The 19178-nt window shown below is 35.9% G+C and overlaps 1 long non-coding RNA gene across 1 annotated transcript; it reads left to right on the top strand.

Annotated features, from left to right (window-relative positions):
- The first annotated feature begins 1329 nt into the window (after positions 1-1329).
- On the top strand, positions 1330-5935 carry LOC141418527 (uncharacterized). The gene is made up of 4 exons (XR_012443155.1): positions 1330-1546; positions 2764-2898; positions 3885-3933; positions 4082-5935. It is a non-coding gene; the product is annotated as an uncharacterized lncRNA (long non-coding RNA).
- Positions 5936-19178: the final 13243 nt, after the last annotated feature.

Genomic DNA, 19178 nt, shown 5'->3' with positions numbered 1-19178 from the left:
AAGTAATGCAAATGTCTCAGGGACAAAGTTTCTAGGCTGAGGGAATAGTAGGTGCAAAGATCCTGTGTATTCAAGGCACAAGAAGATGATGCCTCACAGATGTCAAGTAGGCAGAAAGAACTGATGAGCCATTACTATACAGACCACATCAAAGCCTGAGGCTAGATGAAGAGAACAAGACTGAGAATGAATACATATATATACATATATTTATATGTGTTTATATATGGCCATATATATTTTTGGGGGCCATATACATGTATGTGTGTGTGTGTATATATATATATATATATATATATATATATATATATATATATGTACATGGAATTCAGGGATGAGACCTGGTGCACTCCTGTTTGGATATTTAGGAAATCTAGAAAAGTAATGGCAATACAAGGATATTTTCAAACAAGTGCACAATAATCCTCAGGTAGCAGAATAATTTATATTTATTTTTCCCCCATTTCTCTTATTTTATAAAATAGCATATATATTTTTTCATGAACACAGAGAATTCTATTATGTCTTCTTGTAGTTCTGTTCCCCATTTACACACACACACACACACATACAATTTAAATAATTTTCTTTCTCTTTCTTTTTTATTGTTGTACTGGGTGGGGGCACATTGTAGCATTTACAAATGCTCTTACAATATATCAAATATATCATACTTGAATTTACCCCCTCCATGATTCAATAATTTTCTTACTCTGATCAACACAGATAAGTTTTGTCAGAGTTGCATATAAATGACTTGTTTTGCTTTTTCTCAGATGACTGCTATGAAATACTTGATTGAGTCATGCTTCATGTTTCAATGCTTCATGTGTTTTTTATTGTTACATAGTTTTCCCTTGTAGATAGGTACACATCACAGTTAGTTTATAGTCTTCTGAAGCTATTGTGTTGTTTCCAATTTTAGATCATTACATAAGGTCACACAATGATGCTATAGACTTTATTGCCCAAACCTTTTGAGGACATATGCTTTCATTTGGATAGAAGTGGAATTGCTGACCACAGAGACATGTAATCTTACTTTATGAAATAGTTAACATTTCTGGAAAAGAGTTTTGTCATTTAAAATTCAACATGCAAAATATTTTAAAATGGAAAGTAGTTGTTTTCTAAAGAAATTTCTGAGAGAATTATATAATTTTAAGCATTCATGATACATTTTAATTTAAATCCATGCTAAAATGTTGTCAATTTTCAAAGCTCCTGCTATGATAGTTTGTAGAAGTTGCAGGTTGATACTGGCACAGTTTTTGAAATGATTGTTAATTAATTAAGCATCACAGGCAAATTAATTTAATAAAATTTTGACTCAAGCAGAATTTGGAAGGTGGTTCCTTTACTCCTTTGGTTAGGTGAGAATTTGCAGCCCCATTAGCAGCAATGTCAGTCAGGCTTCATTGCCTTACAACTTCCTTTACTTTGTTTGTTCTTTTTCTTCCAGCTTCATCTCTATGGAGTCAAAGTGTTAAAGATTTGGAGATTGAGTAGTGGGGACACTGGTCAATAGGCCTCCTCACTGATCCAGGTGAGCAGGTAGATGGAGTGCTCTCCTGTAGAAATGGCACAGATTGTAGCAACTGAGGGAAATAATGACCAGGGTGCCTTTCCTGTGCATCAGGCATAGGATAGAGAGTAGTCACCTATAGTGTGAGAAGCACTTTCATGTGTGTTTATTGAAACTTTTGTTCCAGTGTTTCAATGCATTTAATTTTTCAGTGTTTAAATTTAGTTATTTTTAGTGAGATTGCAGTTTTGATAAGCAACAAAACTATTGAGTGTTAGTTATCATGAGGTCTTAAATTCTGTTCTCAGAATTTAAGTTGTGTAGTTTAAATGTCGAATTGCAGTGCATTTCTACCTTGCAACGAGTAGCAAAAGTATGAATTCACTGATTCTCCACGGAGATGGGGGAGCATATTTTGCTTCTTCCCCTGGGGATGTTTGGCAATGCTGAGACATTTTTGGTTGTCACAGCTTTGTGTGTGTGTGTGTGTATGGGGGAGTTATCATTGTTATGTGATGGACAAAGGCCAGGAATGTTGTCATTATTCTACAATGCCCCGGATAGTTCGCCACCTCCCCTGCAAAGAATTTTCTGGCCCCAAATTTTATTCTATTGACACATAAAATGATAGGTGTGAGTAAGAAGAGACTATAATTGCAAGCTAAGATATAGACCTAATGCTATCTGTGTATCAGGAGAGTGGAGTTTGTTGACTTTTTATTGACAAGACAGTGACTGTCATATGATTCATCTTCCAGAGTAGAGTCAGACCCAAGAACTGGAATAAGTTAAAGAAAAAAATAAAACAACAGGCTCTGGAAAGAATGGTGACTTGATGTTTCTCAGAGATGAGCCTCAGGTTAGATGTGAGGGAAGAGGAGGTTGCTGAGTTAATTTTTTAATAGGAAGTATGAAGTATTAATTAATATGGGAAAGGATATTCTGAATACCCCATAAAAGTAGCCCCCACTCCATTACTCTCTTTCTTACCTAGCACCTTGATAAATTTCAAATTAAGTGCTCTTTTTGTGCTGTTGTTATGACTGTACTGTCTATCTTTATCATTGGCTCCCAATCTCTATGAGACAGAAACTAAGCTGGGCAATTCGATATTGCATGTCAGCAGAGTGTCTATCATTACAACAGGAATCAACAAACATTCATATTTTTTAATTATGTGAGTGAAACAAGCATTTCCACAGTTTGAATTCCCACTATCATACATGTTTTTTCAACAGCAAAAGACCTCCATTTCTTTTACTGAGAAAGTTCATGCTTTGTTCTGCATTTGGTCCATTCACCTTAATAAGAACAATTTAGGAGTTAATAACGTAGAAGCATCTTTACTTGATCCAGTTCTCTGTGGAGTATGTGTAAGTACCTTTCCTTAATAAATACTCATTAGCAAATTCTCCTCTTCTGGAGCTATTTGGCAGAAACAGAATGTGAGTTTTAGATCTGAGGATCACAACTCGAAAAGCGTATTTTTTATGATGAAAAAAGGTATATTAGAATTAGCCGGTTGGACTCAGTTTAAATGATTTCAATTTTGTTGGCAACATACAAAGCATCAAAACCAGAAGCCAGGAAGAGATGTGCCTTCTTCTCCCATCAGGTCTGATCAGGTATTGATTGACCTTAGCCACATCAGTGTCACAGAACTTCTTCACAGCCTGTTTGATCTGGTGCTTGTTGGCCTTGACATCGCAATGGAAGCGAGTGTGTTGTTGCTGTCTTTCGTGTTCTTCATAGCTGACTCAGTGGTCGGGGACTTGATAATGGAATAGGTCTTGTTTCTCTGGGGCGCTCTTCTAAATGGTACTTGGCCTGTCTCTGGAGCTGTGCATCTTGGGCTGGCTGAAGGGGGATGACCTGTATATCTTCTTTTTGTAGCCGTGTACACCTTCAGCACTGCCTTCTTGACCTCCAAAGTCTTTGCTTTGGCTTTGGGAAGGTGGGAGAGTCCTTCTTTGCTTTCAGTGCCATTTTAGTGAAAAGGGGTAAAGCATGTTTTTAATTAACTACTAAGAACAAAGAGGTTAGGAAACAGGCACCGAGTTGAAGTTTGGTGTTAAAAGATTGAAAAGCCAGGAACGATGAGAGAAAGAAATGGGTTAAGAGGAGTGAAATCATTTAAGAGGAGTGAAATCATTTAAGAGGAGTGAAATCATTTCGGATAAGCAATGCAGATGATAGCGGCTACTATCATGGCTGAAATTAAGTGTAATAAAAATGAGGATATTATCTAGAGATGTCAAACATATTTAAACAGTCACAGAGAAACAGAAAGCCAGGCAAATCTCGGTCTCTTTTTTGCCGTATCTTTTAAATTGTGGCATTATTTGCAATTTTCTACCAGGTCAACAAAAGCTATGACATCAAATCAGCATCTGTAAAGGTGGAAGCAGGTATGTATGTCTAATTATATATATGCATGGAGGTGGATGTGTGAGTGTGTGCACGTGTGTGTGTTCATATGTGTGTGCATATGTGTGTACATATGTTCGATATTGTGTGTCATCTCTGTGACCTTAATTTAAGTCCCTGTGATTTTAGGTTTTTGGAAGCCATTGTGGATTCTATTGCTCAGTGAATGCCATCAATACTAACCATGGTGAAGAGGCAAAGATCAGAGAAGTCTTATTAAAGCTTTTGATATTTTCTATCACGTGAGGAGTTAAGCTGAGTCAAGTGCCTTTGACAGCTTTAATTAAATATGTAGCTCCTATTTTACATAATTTATGATTAAAATTGTTTTGTGATTTACAAACTTATTTATAAACCTTATAAAGGTATAGGTAATAAGCCTCATTTAGTTGCACACCTAATAAATCACATTCATGGGAAATCATCCTGTGTCTTTTATCACACTATCAACCTTGTTATATAACCTTGTTATAATATTTGTTACCTTATTGATTAGTTCAATATCCTTGTTCCCTACCAGAGTATAAGCTTCATAAGGAAAAACAACAAAGAGGCCATGCTTTTGTTTACTGTCAATCCAGGAAAGTACACAGTCTTATTTTGAAAATTGGTGGTGATTCTGAAAAATTCAGGATGTATGGTAATCATATTTACATGTCAAAGTGAAATGACTTTAATTCTGTTTTAGGAGATTGTCTTTTCTGATGTGTCAGTAGCTGTACAGATGGACGGTCTTGTTGCTTATTGCTATGCCTAAATTTTAGTAGTCAAAAGGCCATGAATTCCCTTCATGGACTTCACAAAATGTCGTTAACAGTCTGGTTTAGCACATTGACCCACAACATTTTAACAGTTTTATGTTCAGTAAATTTACAACATTTTCCCCAAACCTTGTATTCTACCCTAATTAGACATTCAAACTCAATGTTTTCTATTGATTGATTTGTTGTTCTTCATAGCTAAAATCTCCTAATCACATGATTTGGGAGTGACTAAAAGTGATTTACACATTTGGGAAGCTTTGGCACTGTTTTTAGCAGCTCTTAGTAAAGGTAATTAATTGATGGCTACATAAAACATAATGCTTAGCTTTATGAGCTCCCAAGTGCCCATCTGTTGATTTTAAATACTTCAAGTCCAATCACCCAGGATCTCCTGGTGGCTGAGGAGCCTAAACCCTGGGACCATTGACTGGTGCGGTACAGCCTTCCCAGCATACAGCCAACTTCTCTCTGCACAGACATTCTGACCTTTAAAGTGCTGCCTGTGATCTTTTGAGAGAGATTTGCTCATTTATTTCATGTAAGCATTTAGTTCAGTGGCAGTTTCTTGTTGCAGTTATCTTACAGAATTTTCTTAACCTCAGAAATAAGGTAAAAAGATGATTATAACCATTTCAACATGTCAGAGAAGTGGTTCTCAAACTTCAATGTGCACCTGAAACCCAGGGTGATGTTTGTAAAATGCAGTGTGACTTGGTAGCCTAGATGAGGGCTCAGATTCTGAATTCCAAATAACAGTCAGGTGACAGCATTGTGACTGGCCACAGCACACCCATTGAGATAAAAGGTGGTAGGACAAGCTTTTAAAAGCCCATGGAAAAAATCATGCTGGTCACTGAGTCCCAAATTCAGCTGCACCTGGGGATGTCTAAAAACTCTCCCGTGTCAAGTTTCACTCACTTTTAAGTCAAAAGTAAAATCAAGTCATCAGAAAATCTCCCAGACGTTCCTGATATGCTGTGAGGGAATGTTGCTTTCTTTACACAACTTATCAGGGCCATTTTATAGTTCTATAAACTGGTAAAATGTGATGGGTTTTTTGTGGTATTGTGCTTAATCAACTTTGTATCTAATTTGACACTTTATTTCAGCTTTCTTTTCCTATTGACTAAAATTGCCAGTTTCTCAAATTTCCCTTGGAACTGACTTTGCCGTCTTGCATTCTCCTTATGAATGAGTAAAATAAAACTTTGACTTACAATGCTTTGTTGGTTTTTTTATTTAACCTATGACTACAATTTCTCATCTAATGACTACATTTTCTCTTTGAGAAGCAATCTGTTTTGAAAACTGGTAAAAGTGCATTATAAATCTGTACATTATTTTGAGCTCTCCCCACACCTCCTACTAGTCTTTAGCCCTCATCAAACACACTATTGATGACTAAGTTCAGTAATTGTTGACACACTTGCTGTTAAAAGTACATTTTGGAAATCAGATTTATACTCTGACCTGTGCCAAACAATTCACTTGCATTTGGAAGATAGTTCTCTCTTTCATTAACGAGAAATGCCACAGTGTATGTATCCTGAGCTGGTTTGGACTTGGAGCTGTTCTCCCACAGTGGGGATGGGTTGGCTCTACACCACCCCCCACTTTCCGCTCAGCTTGTCCTTATGACGGATGGCTCCCATTTGCAGAATGTCAGACCAGGGTCTGAGGAGTTGCCGGTAGCAAGGTAAATTGGCCCAGTTAGGGCTCAAACCTGTGAACTTGGCTTCATCAGCACAGTGATCCTTTAGCAGAGACAAGAATCTGCCATTTTATCAGCTGATTGATCTCAGCTTCTCTGCAGAAAAAAATGTATTAGAATGCTAAGATGAAGATAGCTTTTAGTTAAAAATATATATTAAAATTTAAGATTTAATGAAAAACAGCTCAAAAGATACTTGTGTATATATATATATATATATATATATATATATATATATATATATATATATATATATATATATATATATATATATATATATATATATATATATATATATATATATAATTCCTCGCACACTGGAGTCAGTAAGGACATTTAGCCTTTGATAAATTCATATTATCCTTTCTTTTTATGGCCTCACCTTCAATAAGATCTTTTGATTTAAAGTATGTGTACCTACATAACTGAATTTATTGCCAAGTTGCATAATTTATTGCAACAAATATGTAAATAAAGGTGAATCTAAGTGAATTCCACACCTGCTACGATTGTTTTTTCCTGCAACAGTGTTCTTGAATGTTATCCACTTAATCTGAAGATGAAATTTTAAAACATTTTTGGATAATTTAAGTGAGTAAAATATTTTATTCAGAGCTGTCTGACTTTAAGTAGTGTGTTCATTGAATATAGTCCACAATGCCAGGTCTTAATGGATATATAGGGCAACAGGCATTAAACAGACATCATTTGATGTAAAATGTGTTGAATTAAGTATGGATTTAAGAGGCTTTGATTCATTGTAGATAATATGAGTGATGTGATGATAAATAACAAAGATGGTTTCCTCAAATGCTCATAAACTGGTCTCAAAAGCTTTTCCCAAAAGGATTTTTTTTTAAAAAAACATGTCTTAAGATAGCAGAACATTGAAGAGAGAAAGTAAAATATGCCATGGTGAGGACTATAAAGATACTATTTTTATATCAGCTTCCTTGATGTATTTGTATTTTTCTCTGTTTTTAAAATTTAGAATTCATAGGTACAATATTCTAGTCTTTGTTTTTTAAGGTACTGGGGATTGAATCCAGGGTCTATCCTCTAGCACTTTTTAAAGGTAGAATTGATATGACTGATTTTAGTTAAGTAAATGATATTTTGGTTTTAAGATAAAAAAAAAAAAACTAGAAGCTTCTGGGTACCTAATGGCTCACAACTGTAATCCTAGCTACTCAGGAGGCAGAGGTCAGGAGGATCCCAGTAGGAGGCCAGCCTGGACAAATAGTTCACAAGATCCTATCTCAAAAATGTCTAACACACAAAAAGGCTGGTACAGTGTCTTAAATGGTAGAGCATTTTCCTAGCAAGCATGAAGCCCTGAGTTCAGACCCCAGTACCTCCAAGAAACTAGAAGTCTACTTGCTAAGTTTCAGAGAGAAAGAAAGAAAGCCACAGAAATATAACATTTTGCAATGTAGGTACTTCAATAATTGGTATCATTGTAGTTTGGGATATCATCCACTTAAGTCTCCTGACTATGAAATATACCTATTTAACCATCTTTCATGTGCCAAAGCAGATAATTTTGATAAATGAATTAAGAGATTTAATTTACTTGAAAGATTAGCTATTAACCAAACCTTATGTTTCAATGATTTGGTGGGAGGGGAAGGGACAAAGGACTTATCTCTAAAAATATAATTAAGCATCAGACTAATCAGAATATTCAACCCATCTAGCTTCAGTAATTGTCTCAGAGCTGGGTCTGTGACTGAAGCTGAACCATGAAGAGTTGACTCCAGAATTTCTGCTTTTCACTTTCGGTGTGAGGCATTCTCTGGCCTCTGAAGTAGCTAAGTAAGTGGATTGGGAACTTAGAGCTACTGGTTGACCATTATTGTTCCTAATAAGGAGAGTCAGTCTGACAAATGAAGAAATGCAGAGGTGAGACTGGGATGGTGGCTTAAGTGGTAGAGGGTCCGCCTAGCAAGTGTGGGTCCCTGAATTCAATCACCAGTGCCACCAAAAAATTTAAAAAATGAAATAAAAGATGCAGAGGTGTTAACATGAGAAAGATTACTGATGCCTTTGTTGAGCACTTCGGTTCAACTCTACCAATGCCTGCTTGAGCCTTTGTTTTCCATGAAAAAAAGCAATGTGTTCCAGTTTTGGCTAAGTATTTTGGTTTGGGCTCTTGTAGCTGGCAACCAATCCAGGCTATTAACAGATGGATGTTATGCACACTGATTTAATTACTGATCATGGTCATGTTTATTTGAAATTAAACATTTGGAAATTAAACATTTAGGCCTTTTTATACTATGAAAAGTTGAATATAGACCAAAATGCTAAATGTAACGGAAGTTTCTCTCATGTACATTTTGTACATATTTTTTTAGATGTATACATGTGTATTTTATTTTTTGCAAATGTAAAGGACTTGGGGTTTATTTTCAAATTCTACTGGTTTCTTGCTGGTGAATAGGAAAGTGTGAGCCTTTTTATATATTAACCTTCTATCCTGCAACCCTGCTGTAATCACTAACTACTTCCAGTTCTTTTATTGATAATTTTGGGTTCTCTATGTAGATGAGTATGCAATCTCATCCTCAAATAGAGAACCAACTAACCATGGGAAGAATGGGAAGAACAACTGGCAGCTCAACACACCTGATCCCCCACCCCTGAGTTTCACTCTGTATCAAAATCAACTCAAAGTGGATCAAAGACCTAAACATAATCCATGAAACTTTGAGACAACTCCAAGTAGCAATAGGTAATACACTGGAACAGATCGGTATAGGGAATGACTTCCTAAACAGAGCTCAAAAGGCTCAGTATCTAAGAGAAACAATGAACAAATGGGACTGCATCAAACTAAAGAGCTTCTGTACTAAAGAGCAAAGGAAACAGTCACCAGACTCAAAAGACAGCTACAGAATGGGAGAAAATCTTTGCAAGCTACTCATCCGATAATGACACTTATTTCCCGAATCTACAGGAAGCTCAAAAAACTGAGCCCTGAAAGAATCAACACCCCAATGAAGAAATAGGCACATGAATTAAATAGGGAATTCTCAAAGGAAAAGGTTCAAATGGCCAGAAAATACATGAAGAAGTGTTCAACTGCCCTGACTATAAAAGAGACAAATCAAACAACACTTAGATTTCATCTTACCCCAGTTAGAATGGCCAAAATCAAGGGTACCAACAACAAAAAATGCTGGCGAGGATGTGGTGAAAGAGGAACCTTTATACACTGCTGGTGGGAATGCAAATTTTTACAACCACTATGGAAAGCAGAATGGAGATTCCTCAAAAAACAAGAGATAGACCTGTCATACGATCCAGTGAAACTGCTCCTGGGCATCTACCCCAAAGAATGTAAGGCAGGATACAATAGAGACACCTGTACACAGATGTTCATCACAGCAATATTCACAATGGCCAAGCTATTGAAAAGCAGGGGGTAGGAGGTAAAGAGGTAAGAGAGAGCAGTTGAAGGGGTTTAACAGCCCAAAGTAAAGCATCCCCACAGTGGGCACACATTGAGACACCCTTTTGAAAGTCAAATTAAATATTAATAACAAAAACCAGGACTGTAAAATAGGCACAGTGTGTGCAGGAGGGTGGCACTTGTGGAAGGGGGAGGGCGAAGGAAGGAGATTAACATGATGGTATATGGTAGATGGACTTCATATACCTATATGAAACAGAACTAAAAACCTCTTGCAATTGCTTTGGGTGGGATGAGGAGGGGGCTGAGAGGGAGAGACAATGGGGGATATATAAATAATGATTGGAATTATCACTTCCAATCCCCCCTCTTGTATAATGAATATATACTAACTAAAATTTAATAAATAAAAATAACTAGAATGGATACATCTTGGTTGTATATGTGGTTTTTTTTTCTTGGATTTGATTTGGTAATATTTTGGAGAATTTTGCATATTTTTTTCATTAGAGATATTCATATGTGGCTTTTATTTTCTTGTAATGTTTTGTGTGTCTGGGACATTATAGTAATGCTGGCATCAAAGAATGTGTTAGGAAATAGTGCTTCTATTACTATCTTCTGAAAGAGGTGGTATAGAACTGGTAATTGTCTTCCTTAAATGTTTGGTAGAATTTATCAGTAAACCCATCTGGGGACTGTTGGTGTCTGTTTTGGAATATTATTAATTATCAATTCTAGTAATAGACTAGATAGAAGTCTACTTCTTATGTAAATTTGGTGGATTAAGTAGTTCAAGGAATTGGTCTGTTCCATCTAGGTTATCAAATTTGTGTGTATAAAGTTATCATTATCTAACTAATGCCTATGGGATCTGTAGCAATGATCCTTCTTCCATTTATTACATTAGTAATTTGTATACTTTCTCTTCTTTAACCTGACTAGAACTTTATTGACTTTTTAAAAATTGACTTTTATTGACTTTTTTGTTGAAGAGTAGACATAAGCATAATGAGAAAGACAAAGCGTTTTTGCTAGTTAAGTGAAGGATAGCTATACAGAGAGATTCCTAGCATTGCTGTCATGTACAAATATGTTACAACCCAAGTTGATTCATCTCTAATTGATCTTTACACTGGTTCCTGATAGAACTTTATTGACTTTTTAAAAATCTTTTCAAAGAACTAGTTTTTGGTTTTATTTTTCTCTATTAATTTTCCTATTTTCAATCCCATTGATTTCTGCTCAAATTCTTACTATTATTTTCTTCTGCTTACTTTGGTTTTAATTTTCTCTTATTTTTTTAATTACTTGAGATGGAATATATATTATTGCTTATGTATCTTTGTTCTTTTTAAATATATGGATTCAATGTCATAAATTTCCACCTAAACACTGGTTTTGTTGAATAGCACAAATGTTTTGATTTTATTTAGTTCAAGATATCTTATAATCATTCTTGATGCTCCTTCTTTGATCCATGTGCTACTTAGAAGCATGTTATATAATCTCCACATATTTTGGGATTTTTCTATCATCTTTCTGTATTCATTGAAGTCTGACAACAAACATTGTATGATTTCTGTTTTTTTAAATTTATTATGATGGGTTTTTGTGGCCCAGAACATGGTTTATGATTGTAGGTGAATGTTTTATATAAGCTTGAGAAGAACATATTTTCTGTTGCTATTGGATTAAGTAGTCTACACGTGTCAATATTACCCAGTAGCTTGATGGTTTTGCTGAGTTCATCTGTATCCTTACTGATTTTTTTGCCTGTTGGACAAATCGATTTCTTCTAGAAGGTTGTTGAACTCTCCAACTGTAATAGTGAATTCATCTGTTGCTCATGTAGTTCTATCAGTTTTTGCCTCAGGTCATTTGATGCTTTGTGAAGAGCATACATGTTAAGTATTATCATATTTTCTGAAGAATTGACCTCTGACATTTTTATTTTATTAGTGAATTTGCATGCACTAGTAATACAGGGAATTTTATTATGGGAATTCCATACTCACGCATACTATACCTTCAACAAGATCACACCCTCCATCATATTTCCATTCTCCCTTTCCTTCCCACCTTTTCAGTGTTTGGTGGGTTTCACAGAGCTGTCTTCACTTACATCTGACACAATAAGTATATCTATCATAATATCTCCACTTTTAGCCTATCAAGTGAATTATTAACACTAAGATAAAGAGAGTGCGAATGATGTCTCCTGTTCAACCCTCTTCTCTTCCATAAATGTATGCTTTTCAGGTAGCCAGTAGAATTTAATTGACACTATCAAAAGACCTAGAAAGACGTCAAGAAAAGCAAACTTGGAGTTCCTTCTCCCAACCTTTAACTCAGTGGAATAATTAAGGATATAAGCATATTCCCTAAAGCAGTGTTTCAGAATTTAACAAAGTTCACATTTTCTTGTTAACAGATTTACTTTAAAACAGAAATTTTATTAAAGATATAGCTTATGATTTTTATGTATGACTTTTAAAAAGAGATATGTATTTATTTGTAAAGGATCAACACTCATAGATAAACATCAGGACAGTGACTGGAAATGGGCTTGGTCCTGACCCACACCATCTGATAACAAAGACCTGACTACTTTCTATGAGAATGCTTCCTTGCACACTCATTCTTGATATAGCATTGTGCAGCCTTTCAAAGTAATTGCTTTTGAATTGAAGTTCCTATGATGGTCAGAAGATTTCTTTTTTTTTCTTACTTTTTGGGTGGTACTGTGGTTTGAACTCAAAGCCTCACACTTGCTAGGCAGTTGCTCTGTTCCTTTAGTCATACCTACAGTCCTTTTGCTCTGGTTAATTTGGAGATAAGGCCTCACTTTTTGCCCAAATCATCCTGGACCATGATCCTCTTATTCTGTACTTCCTGCTGTCACCAAGTTGATAAGCAGGCACCACCACACCCAACTATTGGTTGAGATGGGATCTCAGTACATTTATTCCATGGATGGTCTCAAACTGTAATACCCTCCCCCAATTTCAGCCTCCCAAGTAGCTAGGATTACAGGTGTGAGCTACCAGTGCCCAGCTCAGAAGATTTCATGTAGGTTTCATCTGTGTATACCTTTCTTGGTTTTGGACTTTTCTTCATCATTATTTTTGTACATAGCTCCCAGTTTTGCCCGTGTATGAAGGTAGCACTTTCCTTGGTGTCTGTGAATAAAGCGGTGTTCTATTTCCTGCTGTCCTACAATTTTAGTGAAAAGGCATAACTTCAAAGCATTATTTCCAAAGTATATCCTTTTGCCTTCCTGAGGAAATGAAATCTTTTGGTGTCCCATCAGTTACTGTTGTGAATTTTGTGTCATTAGTACCACAATACTACAAACCAGTTATTTACAGAACTATTAAGGAATGCTTTACTCTATTGAATTCTTAATATCAACAGTATTATAAAGTGATGAAAGCTTGGTACGTAGGGTAAATTACATTTATTCATGCAGAATATGAGCTATGGTAGCAGTATATTCCTCAGGTGCTCATTTAAATTTGTTTACTCTTTATTAATACATGACCATTTAGAATGAAATATGCTAAGCCCATGTTTGGCATCCTTACTTTTGCTTTTCACAAGTTTGACTTAGATCATTTATTTTGGGAATCCAATATTCAACTTTAAGCAATTAGGTCTTGAAGTGCCTTTACTCTCCATCATTCTCTGTCTCTCTCCCTATCTTACTCTTTCACACACACTCACACACATGCGCACATACGCGCACACACACACACACACACACTCACACAGAGTTTGATTTTGCTATCCTGGCTATTATGAAGAATAACAGAATACAACAACACAAAACCTCACCTGGCTCTTTCCAGTTCTATATTCTATATTCTATATTCTATATTCTATAGGTCTCCTTCGGCATCTTGTTGCTTTTAGGTTCTAATCTTCCTGAAACATTTTCTATAACTGGTTGTTCCATACTGTAGGAGCTGTGAGCCATAATCTCTGGTTTAGCACCTTTTCCTTATCTATACATTATTGTTTATGTTAAGTGTGGTATCTTTGGCAACCAGTTTTAATGGACAGGTATTCACTTTCAGCAGTGGCCAGCATACAACGGCAGTGACAAACAGCATTGCAACAGAATGCTTCTAAATTAATCTGCCAGTTTGACCCAGTAATCGACATGCATACTAAAACACGGGAGTGAATTGAAAATAAAATAACTGCACTTGACAGATATAATAGTTTAAGTGATTTCAAATTAACCACATCCCACTGACCGCAAGTGAAGAATGTGTGCTTTCTCCTGCAATGAAACATGCTCTGGGGGCTCATTATACAGAGTGGAGTAAGTAAATGCAGAGTGGAGTAATTGATGCTGGGGAAGCGAGAATGGAAACTACTTAATGACTCTCAAACTTGAACATCACGATATCACCAGCAATTCACATGACACGTTTCTCTTTTTTCTTTTTGGTGTATTATAACCTAAAAACTGGATCGTGTAGCAAATTCAAACATGATATAACCATGAAAAGAAATTAATCATGACAGGAATACATCAACTGCTCAAAGCAGCAGTGAATAACTAATGTCCCTTTGCACTAAAAAATCCAAAAGTTATCACAACCTTATTTATCTTCTGTTTTTCTAAGAATTTATGTATTACTTTCTGGTTTTCTTTTTTGTGAATTACTTTTTAATCATTTAGCCTTTCTTAATTTAACATCCATAGAAGTATAAAGAATCTTATTTTAGTTTATGTACTGTATACAAAACATTTAGTATCACTTTTCTGTCATGCAAATATTATATGAAAAGTGGAAATAGTAAAATATTTAAAAGTCACACCAAAATAACAGTCCCCTTCCAACTGGCTGGTGGATAACTGAGTAGCTGAATAAATGAAACCTTCCTTCCTTTCCATGTAATGTCAATATGGTTGGCAATAGGAGTTGTCTCTGGGAGTAAAGTTAGAAAGGCTTGCATGATCAATTGGAATCAAGTAAGATTTTTCAGGAGTTAGGATTTAACATTTATTTCTAACATGTAAATAGTTCATTTTCAAGATTATGAAGGAATGATTAGACAAAATGAACATAGAGTGTAAAATAAGCTAGTATTTCATTTTTATTTGACTAAGTTTCACCTAAGAATTGGCCTTTTTTCTCACCTAGCCATTTAGGTTCATGGATAAAACTTTCTGCTCCAATCATGGCACTGGCACAAATTGAGTCTTGGTGACTGCCTATTTCTTCTCCCATTCAGTGAGCAGTAATTAGTTCTTACCATGTGCTACAGGATATTTGATTTTTTAACAAATGTATACCAAAATATCTCCTTCAGCTTTGAGCAGAAAAATCCTATTGGTAAAGCAGTGAAAATGGTGTAATAATAAAGAAGTCCCATGGGTAGAAGATTACATGTCAGTGAATGTTTGAAAAAGTCAGAGTCCAGGAGAGGAAAAGGCTCAACTCAGTAATCTATGTGGAGAAGTGACTTGGAGGTATGCCCGAGAAGGGGCTTGGGATATGCCCATAGAGCGAAGAGAGAGCACAGTCCACGTGGAAAACCATAGGTGTATGTATAATGTACCGTGCTGGGCTATGTGGAGGTGATAAGGGCAGAAAGAGGCACAAAGAAAAACAAAGGTCATTAATTTGGTTTTGAAAAATGTTTTGCTAAGACATTTTTAATGCAGATATTCATTCATTCCTGTATTCTCTTTCCACATGCATTTATATGCTGTGTATAACAGCTAGCTTTGGGGACACAGTGATGAAGGACAGTCTCAGTGCTGTAGTCATATTTTTTGTTATTTATTAGTATAAGCAAATAAAGTGATACATACTTTCACTGGTAAGTAACAGGGAAACCCACATGGGAATTTTCCAGAAGACGGGATGAGTAATGGTAAGAGTAGCCTTGGAAGCTACTACATGTAAGATATACTTTGGGAATTGAAGAAAGTTCTGTAAAGCTTATGTTTAGATGATAAGTAGAAAAGATGAATGTGAGAAATAAGCCTGTAGTAATAAGCAGGGACCAGGTCACACAAGCTCTGTAAATACAAAAAAAAAAGAAAAAAAAAAGGTTGGACTGTTTCTTAGCAAAAGGAGAGGATGTGAGAAGGCTTTGCACTTACAAAAGATCTTTGGGGCAGCATTATGTATTGGAATGAGTCACCAGGAGGAATTTGTACTTACACTAGTATTATCTAGTTAGGAGGTGACAATAACTTGATTATAGGAATAACTATGAAGGTTAAGAAGCCTGAACAGATTCTTGAGATTCACTGGATGAAGAATTGACAGTCATTACTAAACAAGAAGGAAAAAAATTGAGTGACACATTGTGTCCAGGTTTCTGACTTAGGCCACTGGGAGGGTGACTATGGCACTCACTGAGACTGAGGACACAAAGGAAGGATAGCATATGCCGAGTTTAGTTTTGGATATGGTAAACTTAAGGGATCTGTAAACTTATAAGTATAAAAGTTCAGTGGGGATCTCATGTCTGAAATTGGAGAGACTTAGAAAACATGGAGAAGTCTTCAGAGCATGATGGAGAGAGCAACTGAAGTTCTGAGAAAGGAACTTGTCTATTGAACAGGGTTAGGATCCAAACCTCAAGGAAAATTAACATTTAATTAGAGGAAGTAGAGGCGATTATGATGGAAATAATTTCAACCAGATGTAGGATGAGTGCCAAGAGGGCACAGAGTCTTAGGTTTGAAAGAAGAAAGAATTGAACAGCATCAAATGATGCAGAAAAGATTGAAAATGGAACAGTGGATTTACCAACAATGATCTTGGTAAGACCAGCTTATATTATATATATCAGGGAGCAATGAATTGATGAGTGTATGTAGAGTGACTGAAGACTACAGAAAAAACTTTCAAAAAGCTGTGATATGGAAGGGAAGAAAGAGACAACAGGTGGCTGGAATTCCATATGGATCAATGATGTTCAGTGAGTGAAATCTTTTAGAGAAGAGAGACTTACACATATTTAAGGGATGGGAAGGAACCAACAGAAAACAGAAGGTTGAAGATAAAGAATCCACCAGTAAGAGAGTGGTTACTGCTGGAGAGGACAGATTTAAAGTTAAGTAACTCAGGGTGGAAATCAAAGGCTCACAGTGAGAAACAATGAAAGTGTGCTTCTTCTTATTTGCAAAGTTCAAGCAGAAGTGTCATCATTTTATTAGAATGAAAGACTGGCCAGCAGAAGGGTACAGTTCTGTATAAGACAATTATTTTATAAATAGCAGCACTACTTCCCAGTTTCAGGTACCCTGATATCCCAGAGAGGACATTCATTAAGTGAGGTCCCCAACAGCATGACAGTAACAACCATTTTACACCAGCCATAACATAGCTTAAAGTAAAATTGGACAGAGTAAATCCCATATGCTCATACACGGACTGTACAGAGAAATATTAGTAGACAAGGAATCAAAATAAGAACTGAAGTGATAGTCTAGATCCTAACACTGAAAAAATGTACAGAACGGACTTAGAGCAAATTGGCATTCAGAAGAAAAGATTGTTGAATGTGAGGACAGGTCAATAGAAATGTTCTAAATTGATTCAAAGCAGTAAGAGGAAATTTAAAAATTCATCTGAGGTTTTAGACAATGTAAAGAGGTTAGACAATGTAAAGAAGCTGAAAATATATGTCATCAGAATTCTAGAGTGTGAGGTGATTGGGATGAAAATATTTGAACAAGTAATGACTATTTTTAATGTTGTAAAAATTATTAATCTTCAGATTCATGACACTAAACAGATCCCAAGGAAAATACACGCACAAACACACATACAGACACAGAGGACACATCTTTGAAGATGCTGAAAATCAAAGATAAAAACCTTAAAAAGTGAAGACATACATTATATATAAGGGAATTAATAAGATACAGATAAATTATCATTAGAAGCAATGCAATGCAGTAGAAAATGGAATGACATATTTAATGTGCCTACAGTACAAAAGAACCAACATCTTTGGAACTTTTTAGGTCAAAATGAACAAACTGAGAAAGAATATAGGAAAATAATTCCATTTACAGTAGCCTCAAAAAGATGAGATACCTAGGAATAAACTTAATAAAGAATGTAAATGACCTCTAACAAGGAGAACTACAAACCACTAAAGAAATATCAAGGAAGACTATGGATGGTGGAAAGATCTCCAGGCTCATAGATTGGCAGACACAACACAGTAAAAATGGCTATACTACCAAAACCAGTCTACATGTTTAATGCAATTCCCATCAAAATCTCAATGACATTCATCACAGAGATCGAAAAATCTACCCTAAAGTTCATTTGGAAACACAAGAGACTGCGAATAGCCAAGGCAATACTGAGCAAAAAGAGCAATGCTAGAGGTATCAGAATATCTGACTTCAAACTATACTACAGAGCCATAGCAATAAAAGCAGCATGGTACTGGCACAAAACCAGACATGAAGACCAGTGGAACAGAATAGAGGACCCAGATATGAAGCCACACAGCTAGGCCCACCTTATATTTGATGAAGGCACCAAAAACATGATGGAGAGAAGACAGCCTCTTCCACAAATGTTGCTGGGAAAAGTGGATATCTGCCTACAGAAAACTGAAACTAGATCCCTACTTGTCACTCTGTACTAATATCAACTCCAAGTGGATTAAGATCTTAATATCAGGCCTGAAACCTTGCAATTAGTACACAAAAGAGCAGGGAGTACTCTGGAAACAATAGGTATAGGCAAGGACTTCCTCAGTAGAACATCAGCAGCCAAGAAACTTAAGATAAAGGATGGACAAATGGGACTACATGAAATTAAAAAGCTTCTGCACAACAAAGTAAATGGTCTCTAAATTGAAGAGAACACCCACAGAGTCGGAGAAAATATTTGCTAGCTATACATCAAAGAACTGATAACCAGAAAAAACTAAACTATCCCCCCAAATTAATGAACTTTTTCAATGGAAGAAGTCCAAATGGAAAAAAAAACACATAAAAAGTGCTCACCATCCCTGGCCATAAAGGAAATGAAAATCAAAACTAAGATTCCACCTCACTTGTCAGAATAGCTACCATCAAAAACACCACTAACAACAAATGTTGGTGAGGATGCAGGAAAAAGAAACCCTCATACACTGCTGATGGGAATGTAAGCTAGTACAACCACTCTGGAAAACAATATGGAGTCTTCTCACAAAACTAAACATAGATCTGCCATATGATCCAGCAATACCACTCGTGGGGATAAATCCAAGGAATTCAACTCAGGTTACTCCAGAGGCACCCGCACACCCATGTTTATTGCAGTGCTCTTCACAATAGCCAAGTTATGGAAA

The sequence above is a fragment of the Castor canadensis genome, chromosome 17 (genome assembly GCF_047511655.1).
Source record: "Castor canadensis chromosome 17, mCasCan1.hap1v2, whole genome shotgun sequence".
Lineage (NCBI taxonomy): Eukaryota > Metazoa > Chordata > Mammalia > Rodentia > Castoridae > Castor > Castor canadensis.
Note: the sequence above shows the minus strand (reverse complement) of the source record. Positions and strands in the feature narration are given on the sequence as shown.